Raw genomic sequence first — 11,740 nt, 5'->3', positions numbered from 1 at the left:
TCGGATTCTGTGTCCTTTTCTACCCAGTGTCCGGTCCTTCTGTCTTTCTTATAAACAGTGACAGTCCGTGGATCCTTTCCTTGCACCTCTCTGTGTTTTATGTGCTCAGTTATGGTTTCATTGAAACAGGTTGCAAGTTTGATTTCCTGTAGCTTTGTATCATGTGGACCCTGTAGTTGCAGCTTAATTTTGCATGCAACTTTCTAAGGCTATTTACACAGCCTGTTATGTTCATGAAGCCCAGATTACATTTATGGATTGAAAAAAACTTCAATGCTTAGTACATAAAAACACTTACACTAGGTGCCCTGGGGGGTTCTATAAAAGGAAATACTCAGGGCTCAGTGTTGTGGCTTAGGGAGTTAGGCTACCACTTGTAACACTGGTATCGCACCTGGGCTTTGATTTGGGTCCTGGTTATTCCACTTCTGATCCAGCTCCCACTAATGGCCTGGGAAGGCAACAAAGGATGGATTAAGTACTTAGGCCCCTGTACGCAGTGAGAGACCCAAATGAGACTCCTGGCTCCTGGCTTTGGACAGGTCCATCCCTAGCTATTGTAGCCGCTTGGGGAGGTAAAGCAGCAGATGGAAGGACATTTCTCTCTCTCTCTCTCTCTCACTCTCTCTCTCTCTCTCTCTCCATCTGTCTGTAACTCTGCCTTTCAAACATTTTTAATGAAGGAACCATCACCATTGGGATTCACTTACTTGAGTCGTCATCACCTGGTGCCTTCCAGGGTCTGTACAGCAGGATATAGTCAGGAACAGGAGTCTGGGATCGAACTCAGAGCTTCAGTGTGGATGTGAACACTTCAACCACCAGGCCCAATACTCATCCTCTTTACATTGTTTCTTTTTTCAAGATTTATTTGTTTTTATTGAAAAAGCAGATTTATGGAGAGAATGATCTTCCATCCACTGGTTCACTCCCCAAGCAGCTGCAACAACCAGAACTGAGCCAATCTGAAGCCAGGAGCCAGGAGTTTCTTCTGGGTCTCCCACATGAGTACAGGGTTCCAAGGCCTTGGGTCGTCCTTGACTGCTTTCCCAGGCCACAAGCAGGGAGCTGGATGGGAAGTGGCGTGGCCACCAAGATTAGAACCAGTGCCCATAATGGGATCCCAGTAGATGCAAGAGGAAGATTTAGCCATTAGGCTACAGCACTGGTATTGTGCATGTTTATATTCCATAGTGAAGGGCCTGGTTCAAGTCCTGGCTTCTCCACTTATGAGCCAGCTTTCTGCTAGTGTACCTGCTAAGACAGTGAGAGATGTCCTGTGTGCTTGGGCCTCTGACAGCCACGTGCGAAACCCAGATGGAATTTTGGATTCCTGGCTTTTGCCCAACCATTCTCCAGTCCTTGCAGCCATTTGGGGAATAAACCAGCACTTGGAAGATATTTTTCTCTGTGTGTCTCTTCATCACTCTTTTAAATAAAGAAAGCAAAGCCATATTTACAAAGGGAAATTTTTAATATGAGTGGATGAATGAATTGTGTGGTATGTGAGTTTTAACACATATTAGTATTACCACCAAACTCCTCAGAAATGGACACTAAGTGTTCAAAAACATTGGAAAAAGTTTAAGCATTGGAAAATGAACAAGCTCGTAAGGGTTGATATAAGTTCCCCCCAAACCCTAATTTCTTTCTGAAAACTTGACTATTTTATTGCAGTAAGCATTGCAATTGTTTTCCTTAAACGATCAGCCTCACAGCTTAATGTGTCTGTCAAATCTAACGTGGTATTTCATGAGCAAAAACAGACCCGCTTATGACTCAGCCACAAAGCTCTTCCAGACGATCAGTATTCCTTGATTTGAAGCTGACAAGCTTTATGCTCACTTCCCATCTGGTCACATGCAATTTTATTTTATTTTATTTTTGATGATGTTTACAGAGTTGATTAGGGTAGAAAGGGTGAGGATTATGGGAAAGTGGATGAGACCATTGTTTCAAAATTTTCTTTTTCTTCTTCCTGTATCTGAGAGAAGGGGTAGGGAGATAAGAAAAGAAGCCACACGTAGCCTCCCAACCACCTCAGCACCCAGGGATGGGGAACGGCCACGTGATGTCGTCCCAGGATCCCCAATGTAGTGTTATGCTCTGAAGGTTCTGTTCAGGTGGTTTCAGTGGTTCTGAAATGCTGCTGATCTTACCGATCCAAGGATGAAGAAATCCTTCCAAGGTCCACTGGCTGACACAGTCCATCCCGGAGTCTTTATTTGCCCAGAAATTTGCTGTCAAGCTTCGCTGGGGTAGTTAACCAATTTGTTATGTCCTCTTGCCTTTGCTATGTGTCGCGGCTAGCTGAGCCGGCGTAGTAGGCACGGCGAATGTCCGAGCGAAAAGCACCGACACACGGAGACCATGATGGTGTTACAAGTGCTGGGAGCCGACTCCTCGAGCCGTCCTCCACAAGCCTCTTTATTACCATATTGTCTCCTCTTTCCCCCAAGCCCATCAACAGGACAATAGGACACCAATGAGTCTGCAAAGGCTAGGTGCTACTGCCTTAGGCCCGATTCCTGAGTGCTCAGCTTAAGGAATGTAAATCAGCTCCACAGCCCACAACATATTCCCCCTTCTGTATTAAAGCAGACTTGAATGCGCCTGTCTTAGGTTGTGGACTCTCAGGTTATCAGCCTTACCCGTCATCGGGAACCTCCGTAGCATGACGGAGACCCTGTCCTAGGTTGGTCAGTTCCCGGTCCATCTTACCCGTCACTGGCTGCCATTCAACGCCTTGTCTGCTGCAGCTGCTCAACCATACTTGGGGAGGCTGGTAACCCTGTTCCAAGGCTGGGAGTGATTATCAGCTCAGTAGCAAAGAGCAAACAGCAGTTTTCGGGCTTGGGAAAACAAAGCACTTCACAGGTGAAACATACATTAAAGGCACAATGGGAGGCAAGAGGCCATGATCTTAGGAGTAACTTAGCTCGTAACAATGAGCAGACAGCAGTTCCCAGGCTTGGGAAAACAATTAGCACTTGCACAGATGATGAAACAGAAATGCATACAATACAACAGAAAGGCATACGATGGGGTACAGGAGGCCTAGACCAAATCTAACAGCATTTGCTATTTCTTTTCCAACAAATCAACCCATAGTCCAGCATAGTCATGCCCACCCGCTCATGTTCATCAGTAAAGTCCTGTTGTTCCATAACTCTGGCAGTCTGTTCTGCAACCTTGTTCACTGTCACCACGGTAGCTGGTGGTGGCGGCTGTTGATGTACTGGCTATGATGGACGCTGTTATGCCAAAGTCTCTTTTATTCTTATCAGGCCAACATAGGCCTCTCTGTCAGTCCCAACAGGCACAGGCGGGATTCAGGGCAGCTGCAGGATAACAGCAGAATTGCAATAGCCATTCCAGCATGCTGTCAGGGTGCACTGGAACTTGGTGTCATTCCTTTCAGAGGCATCTCCTGTGCTTAAGAAAGAAGCATAGGGATAACACAAGCAAACACAAGCTTCAAATTCAAGAGCTAAGGTTCACTCACAAGAGCGAGTCCTCAGGTTCAGAGGAAAGAAGGAACTAATCCTCTGCCATAGTGGCGGGAGGAGAAACAAGAGAGAAAAACCCGTAAAGTTTCCTCTCAAAGATGTTTCTCCAAAAACAAAGAAAATTCCTGGTATCCAAGGTACCTGGCCCTGTGACAAAAGGCCAGAAAGGTGTCACTGGCCAACTTCTTTGGTCCCTTTCAAATGATAAAGAGGCCAGTCTGAAGCCCTCCTCCTTGCCAATGCCTGGAGAAGTGGGCTGAGGCTTCAGGTGGGGAATAGAAATGCAAATGTCACCCTTGTCTGTTGGGGAAGTAAGTACCTGTTAAGATAAGCATTTGTCCTGGGAGAGACATGCTCTGGTGACTCCAAGACAAGGTGGGGAAAAAATAAACAAAACAAAAGGAGTTTCAAATCAAAGCACGGATGGGTAATAGCAAGGCTCAATACTTCCTCCCCCATCCCACATGCCTCTCAGAGAACAAAGTCCAAAGCCACCGATAAACTACGGCTTTGCCAACAGTCAGGGAACACGCTGCAGAACAGCGACAAAATACTGATATACTTATGTTAAATATAAAGGCCTAATATACTTGCTTGTCCCGTTGATCTTCCGACTCAAATGCCATCATCTTGTCCAGTATCCGAGCTCTCATAAGACTCTGCAGCAGAAGCTTGCCGGACAAGCCTCTCAGGAATCCACCTCGGACCATTTTCATTTTCTGGGAAAACACAAACTGATCCTCGCCCCCAAATGAGGACGGGATCTGGGCCTAGCCACTTACCAGTCAAGGGGTCCTTCCACATAACATAACCTTTCTGCTTCTGAGACGGATTCCAACGACGATCTGCAGCAGACCGTCCTTCAGCATCCAATGTTAGAAAATTTAAAATAAATAATACAAGATTCAAATGATCTCGGGGAGTGCTATATTCCCCCTTTTTGGTTTTAATAAGGTAATCCTTAATAGTACGGTTGGCACGTTCCACAATACCTTGTCCTTGAGGATTATAAGGAATACCTGTAATTAATTGTATATGGTGGGAGGCAGCAAAATCACGAAACTTGCTGCTAGTATAGCAAGGACCATTATCAGTTTTGATAACTTTAGGAGTTCCCAAGATGGAAAAACATGCATAGCAATGGGCTAGAGTATGTCTGACTTGTTCTCCTGTCTGAGGAGTAGCTAAAATAAATCCAGAACAAGTATCAATAGTGACATGCACATACTTTAGTGTCCCAAACTCTGGGATGTGTGTCATGTCCATTTGCCAGACATGATTGGGCAACAGTCCTCTGGGATTTACACCATAACGAGGAACAGGTAAAAATTGAGGGCACACTGAGCATTGCTTCACGATGGTTCTGGCTTGTTCCTTAGTCAGACTAAAGCGCAAACGAAGCGTGTTAGAATTCAAGTGAAATCTAGCATGTGCCTTTTGAGCTTCTTCAAGAGCTGAGGCCACCAATTTGGTGGCTGAATCTGCAGCTGCATTTCCTGATGTCAAGGGCCCAGGTAAACCTGTATGGGCTCGAATATGAGTCACAAAGAATTTATCTTTGCGGGCCCAAATACAGGCCTGAATTTTAGCAAATAGAGATGCTGCTGTGGAGTGGGAAGAAATTTGGCCCGCAGTCTCCAGCACAGGAAGGGAATGGGCAACATATCCACTATCAGAATACAAATTAAAGGGCTGCATGGAAAATGTTTGAAAGACGGCAAGAACGGCCACCAATTCTACAACCTGTGCAGAGACAAAAGATGTGGGGATGGTGGTAACCTGGCCATCTACTACAAAAGCTGCCTGACCGTTTGACGACCCATCAGTGAAAACAGTTAAAGCTTCTGGCAATGGTTGAAGAGAGGTTACAAGTGGAAAAACAACAGGATGCAAAATAAAAAATTGTACAATGGGGTCCTTGGGATAGTGGTTGTCAAAATTAACATTTAAAGTACTCAAAAGTATTGACCAGGTCTCTTCCATATTCTGCAACCACAAAAGCTGCTTCTGAGTGTATGGAACAATAATGGTATCTGGGACCTTCCCAAAATGTCTTAGGCTGCTTTTAGTGGCCTTTTGTATCAACTCTGCTATGGCCAAATAGTAAGGCACAATTGTCTTAGCAGGAGAGACATGCAAATGTTCCCACAAAATAGGTCCCTGCTGATAAAATATCCCTGTAGGTGTATATGAGGATGCTATAACAATAAATAAAAGTGGAGTACTGTAATCAATCCTGGTCAAATGGGATTGTTCAATCGCTATCTCAACTTTGCGTAGGGCTTGAAGTCCCTCCATAGTCATTACCCTAGGGGATGTTGGAGAGGAGTCACCTTTTAAGATGTCAAACAAAGGTTTCAAATCTGCATTAGTAAGTTTCAAACTGGGCCTCATCCAATTTATATCCCCTAACAATTTCTGAAAATCATTAAGAGTTCGCAGCTTTTCTGTGGCTATGGAAATTTTTTGGGGTTTAACACAATTCTGAAAAAGTTGAAATCCCAAATAATTAAATGGAGAAACAAGTTGTATTTTATCTGGGGCTATAGCTAATCCTGCCTTTTCTAACTCTTGCTGTAACTTACACAAACAGGATTGCAACACCTGAGTAGATAGAGCTGCCAGCAAAATATCATCCATATAATGAACGATCATAACAGAGGGAAAGCTGGCGCGCACCGGTTTTAAGGCGGCAGCCACATAAATCTGACACATAGTAGGACTATTAGCCATTCCTTGGGGTAAAAATTTCCATTGGTAACGTTCAAATGGTTCTTGCAAATTAACAGAAGGCACACTGAAAGCAAAACGAGGTGAATCTTCTGGATGAAGAGGAATGGAAAAAAAACAATCCTTTAAATCAATCACAACAATATTAAAATCTTTTGGAATGGCAGAAGGCAGTGGTAATCCTGGCTGCTGTGATCCCATTATCTCCATGGTAGCATTCACTGCTCTGAGATCCTGTAAAAGTCTCCACTTCCCTGATTTCTTTTTAATCACAAAAATAGGTGTATTCCAAGGTGAAGTGGAAGGGACAATATGTCCAGCAGCTAGCTGTTCTTGAACTATTTCCTTAACGGCGGCTATTTTTTCTGTAGAAAGAGGCCATTGGTCAATCCAAACGGGTTGAGAACTTTTCCATGTAATCTTCTGTGGAGTAACCTCAGCCGCCATCACAATGGCCCCTAGGGAAAATGCCCTAGCCCTTTCTTTATCCTTCTTATGTTCCACGGAGATTGGTTGAGTAATTCCTTGCAGCTTTCTTCCTATACCTTTTCCAGGAATGTAGCCGTACCTCTCCATCTGCTGCATAGCTAATTCCTGACCAGATACTAATACTGCTCCCATTTGTTGCAAAACATCTCTCCCCCACAAATTAACTGGCAGACCTGGTACTACATAGGGGGTAACATGGCCACCATTTCCTTCCTTATCCCTCCAGGCTAGAGGCCTGGAGCTAGCTAGGGGGCTTTGGGTAATCCCCAAACCTTGTAAAGTGGTCATGGTGGGTGTAACAGGCCAACCTGGGGGCCAATATTTCTGTGAAATAAGAGTGGTGTCGGCACCAGTGTCTAGAAGCCCAGTAAATTTCTTTCCTTCTATACTCAACTCCAAAGTAGGGCGGCTTGCCATATCAGCAACCCAATAAACAGAGGCTTCACCACTGGAACCAAACCCTGCTTTCTTCTGTCCAAGCCTGCAAGCATTATCTGACTTCACTGTGGGGAGCAGCACTAACTGTGCTATTCGTGCCCCTTGGGGCAACACTGCAACCCCAGCATGAACACTGGCTAAAACTTTAATTTCCCCTGTATAGTCTGCATCAATCACTCCTGGGGTAATATGAACTCCTTTCAAGGCTGTGCTGCTACATCCCAGCAGAAGCCCTACAGTGTCAGGGGGTAGTGGTCCATAAATTCCTGTAGGAATATCCTGTACCCCCATTTGGGGTGTCAATACTATGTAGGAGGTGGTATGGAGGTCCCATCCTCCACTGCCTGTGCTCCCTCGGACAAGGTCATGAATGGCCTTTGTCCCTGAGGAACAAACTGAATCGCTGCCCCGTACATTGGTGCTTGCGGGGCCCGGAGCTGGCCCCTGCTCCCGTTTCCCGGCACAGATGGCTGCCTGGAGATGACTGTCTTGGACCTGCATTCATTTGCCCAATGTTTTCCATGTTGGCATCGAGGGCAAACTCCTGGGGACTGCCTGTCCATATTAGCAGCCTGTCCACAACCTTGGAGTGGGCAGTTCCGGCGGATATGTCCTAGCCGGCCACATTTAAAACATCCTATTTTTGGGCGAGCTCCTGAGCCCACGGTTCTGCCACCACGCAATGCCTCTGCAATGGCTGCACCCATTATCTGTCCTTCCCCAATGTCTTTACAAAGTTTAAGATACGTGTTAAGGGGCTCATGCTTCCAAGGTCTAATTGCTTCCTGGCACCACTTGTTGGCATTTTCATATGCTAATTGCTTTACAAAAGGCATGGCTTGATCTGCATCACCAAATACCCTATCTGCAGTTACCAGTAGGCGATCTACAAATGCCTGGTAAGGCTCGTCCGGGCCTTGGACAATTTTAGAGAGATGTAAATGTAGCGAGCCCTTTGGTGATAAAGACTTCCAGGCCCTCACTGCAGCAGCAGCGGTCTGTGCATAAACTCCTGGGTCATAATTAATCTGATCCTGTACATTAGCAAAATTCCCCTCTCCTGTCAACATATCATGATTTCTCTCAGGAAAGCCTGCCTGGGTATTCTGCCGTGCTGTGTCAAGGCAAAGCTCAAAGAACTCAGATTTCCACATTAGAAAATCGCCCCCATCCAGAGTAGCCTTACAGAGCTGTTTCCAATCGGCCGGAGTCAAGTTGTTAGGTGCTAAGGCTTCAATCATGGAAACAGTAAAGGGGGCCAATGGACCATACGTGGCAACAGCGTCCCTCAGACTCTTTATGTCCTTAAAGGACAGTGCCAGGTGCTGTCTGATTCTCTGCCCCTGCTGATTCTCTACCTCAACTACTGGGAAGGTAAAGCGCCTAGCAAGGGTAGCTGCCTCAGGGTCTCCCTGCTCCTGTGCTTGCTTTACCGCACGTTCCACAGCTGAAAGAGAAGTTGAAAGCGGGGGTCCAGCACAAGCCCTAACAGTGCATCCACTCTGCTCCTGCCTCAACTGAAGGGAGAGGCGCTGAAGTTGCTCCTGTAAACCTTTTACAACTGTGCTCAGACATGATGGCGCCAATGGCTCAGGTGGCGCAGAGAGCTCTGTGCCTGTCCAAGAGGGACGTTTGTTTGGCACACGCTCTACAGGTGGAGGATCCTCAACAAACTCACTTCCATCCTTTTCCTCCTCAGCCTCCTCAGAAGAGGACCACAAATCTCCTTCACGCACTTTCTCCAGACTTTGTCTTGTCTGGGGTTCCTTCTCCTTATTTACCCTGGTTTGTAGCTGTCTCCTACTTTTAACAGACAATTTCTTACGGCGGGCTTCCATCACTGCTTGACGGGATGACCAACCAATATTTAGCAAGCGCCAGAGAAAAAAGATGACTACAAAGAAAGCAAACCATGGGAATACGTCGCAGACAGTTTCAAAAAAACTCTGCGAGGCCTTAAGCTTAGTGTCGGTGCCTAGTGACTGGAGCAGATCTCGGATTCCCTTAATTACCTGTATTTTAGAGAGTTCTTGCCCCATGATAAATTTTACTTATGCCCCTGCAAAAATTATAAAACCTGCCTCTAGATTTCCGGGGTCCCTCAGATTGTCCCTCGTGCCCCAAGACGGGGAGAAGGTCTGGGGATGAAATTAATTATGCCCCTCTAGAGTTAAATCCTAAACTTGCCTCCGGATTTCCGGGGTCCCTCAGATTGTCCCTCGTGCCCCTGAACGGGGAGAAGGTCTGGGGATGAGATTAATTTGCCCCTCCAGAGTTCCAGGGGTCCCTCAGATTGTCCCTCGTGCCCTAGCACAGGGAGAGGGTCTGGGGATTAAATCAGTTATGCCCCTGCAGAATTCCCAAATTCCGAATTCTTAATTCAAAATTCCTAATTCCTTAATTCCTTACCTTTGTAGTTCCAGGGGTCCCTCGGACGTCCTTTGCGCTGTGCCATGCCCCACGTTACGGCGCCATTTGTCGCGGCTAGCTGAGCCGGCGTAGTAGGCACGGCGAATGTCCGAGCGAAAAGCACCGACACACGGAGACCATGATGGTGTTACAAGTGCTGGGAGCCGACTCCTCGAGCCGTCCTCCACAAGCCTCTTTATTACCATATTGTCTCCTCTTTCCCCCAAGCCCATCAACAGGACAATAGGACACCAATGAGTCTGCAAAGGCTAGGTGCTACTGCCTTAGGCCCGATTCCTGAGTGCTCAGCTTAAGGAATGTAAATCAGCTCCACAGCCCACAACAGCTATGGTACCAGATGTCCTCTGCAGACCCCAATGTACTGCCATATCCGCCATGTGCACCTGGGCATGCTGTCCACTGCTCCATCTAAGCCACTGAAGAGGCCCAGTTCTGACACATGCACTCCACAGATCTTGTAATTCTCCCATGCTTAGAGTTCTGAATCCAGGGGTTCATTTGGGGGAATCCCCAAAGAAACCTGTCTGAAGTGATCCCAGACCTGACTCTCGTGTGTGTCTGCCAGTACAGGGTTCGGCTCTGTCCATCACCCACATCAGCCTATGCACACACTGGTAGTTGCAGTCGCTGGATCAGTTCTGAGCTCAGCTCCATCTCTTATGCAAACCAACGGGTGTTGTGGCCAGCCCAATCCTGCCTACCACACACTTGGCCTTCATGTACAGCAGCAGGAGCTGCAGCCTAGTCAGGCCGAGTCCCAATAGTCCCCATCAGACCCACCCCAGCCCTGGTTCCTGTGTTTGCCACTATGTGCAGCAGACTGGTCCAGTCAACCCCACATCAAATTCAACTCTCATATACATCAGTGGGTGTTGACGCCTAGCTCAACCCAATGGATCCCACTATCCTGCCCACACTTATGCTGGCAGGTGCCACTATCTGTCTAGCCAGGCTTGCCCCTTGCCCTGGTTCTCAGGTCACACACAATATTAGAAAGAGGTGGACCCACAGAACAAGACTTGATAAAAATCATTTTTACAGTTTCGTCGAGGCTCTCCTTACATGGATCTGGTTATCAGTCTGCAGGTACACACGTGGTGGTGAAGAACATGATCATGGCACTGGTATGTGTTGGTGTCACTGCCCTGTCTTGGGCTAAGGCATCAGCAGCTCCCTGCCATGCAGACATCCACACCACAACTCCCGAGCCAACCGCGAGAGTGCACAGTTATTCAGTACTGTGGAGGTTTCAGCACCATTTGCCTTTGTTTCCAGAGCTTGCTGGGGGCGTCTTGAGTGAGCTAATGTTAACACTGGACGAATGCAAGCCAAGCAGATGTAGCCATGTCTGCTGATCTGGCGGTCTCTGTAAGACAGAAGCACTGTTGAGGGTTAAGTAATGGCTCTGGTTGTGCCAAGACCTCCTTTGGCTCCTGTGTTGCTGGCAAGTGGTTCTGCCAGGGTTTCTTCTGCTTACCTTCCATCCAGAGGTGGTCAGCAATGCCAAGTGCATGTGCCTGGTGCTTCTCTCCTGGCCACAGGGTAGACCAACAGTCTGGATGCAACTCCAATAGATTCTTCATTTCTTATTTGATAATCAATGTTTGCCTTTTAACAAATTCTTCACATCTACATTTAAAATACTTTTTTCTGTAAAGTCTGAATGATTGCTCTCAAAATGATAACTCAAGAGATATTAATAAAACTTGTCAAAAATAAAATAAAAAATAAAAAAAATCTACTTTTTAAAAATTTCATAAAGCCAAAGGACAAATACTTCCTAGATTAATATTTTGCACTTTTCAAAGTAACCTCTGTCTTACATGAGTTGGAAAACCTATGTCAGTCTCATTTTTAAAATATTTATTTCTATTTGAAAGGCGGGTTTTACAGAGAGAGGGAGAGACAGAAAGATCTTCAATATGCCAATTCATACCCCTAATGCTGCAACAGCCAAAACTGAGCTGATCCAAACTCGGACGCCAGGAGCCTCTTCTGAGTCTCCCCTGTACTACAGGGTCTCAAGGAGCCAGGCCATTCTTGACTGCTTTCCCAGACTGTAAGCAGGGAGCTGGACTGGAAGTCGAGCATCTGGGACACAAACTGGCGCCATATGGAATGCTGACGCCACAAGGCAGAGGATT

Source organism: Ochotona princeps, chromosome 5 (genome assembly GCF_030435755.1).
Source record: "Ochotona princeps isolate mOchPri1 chromosome 5, mOchPri1.hap1, whole genome shotgun sequence".
Taxonomy (NCBI): Eukaryota; Metazoa; Chordata; class Mammalia; order Lagomorpha; family Ochotonidae; genus Ochotona; species Ochotona princeps.
Note: the sequence above shows the minus strand (reverse complement) of the source record.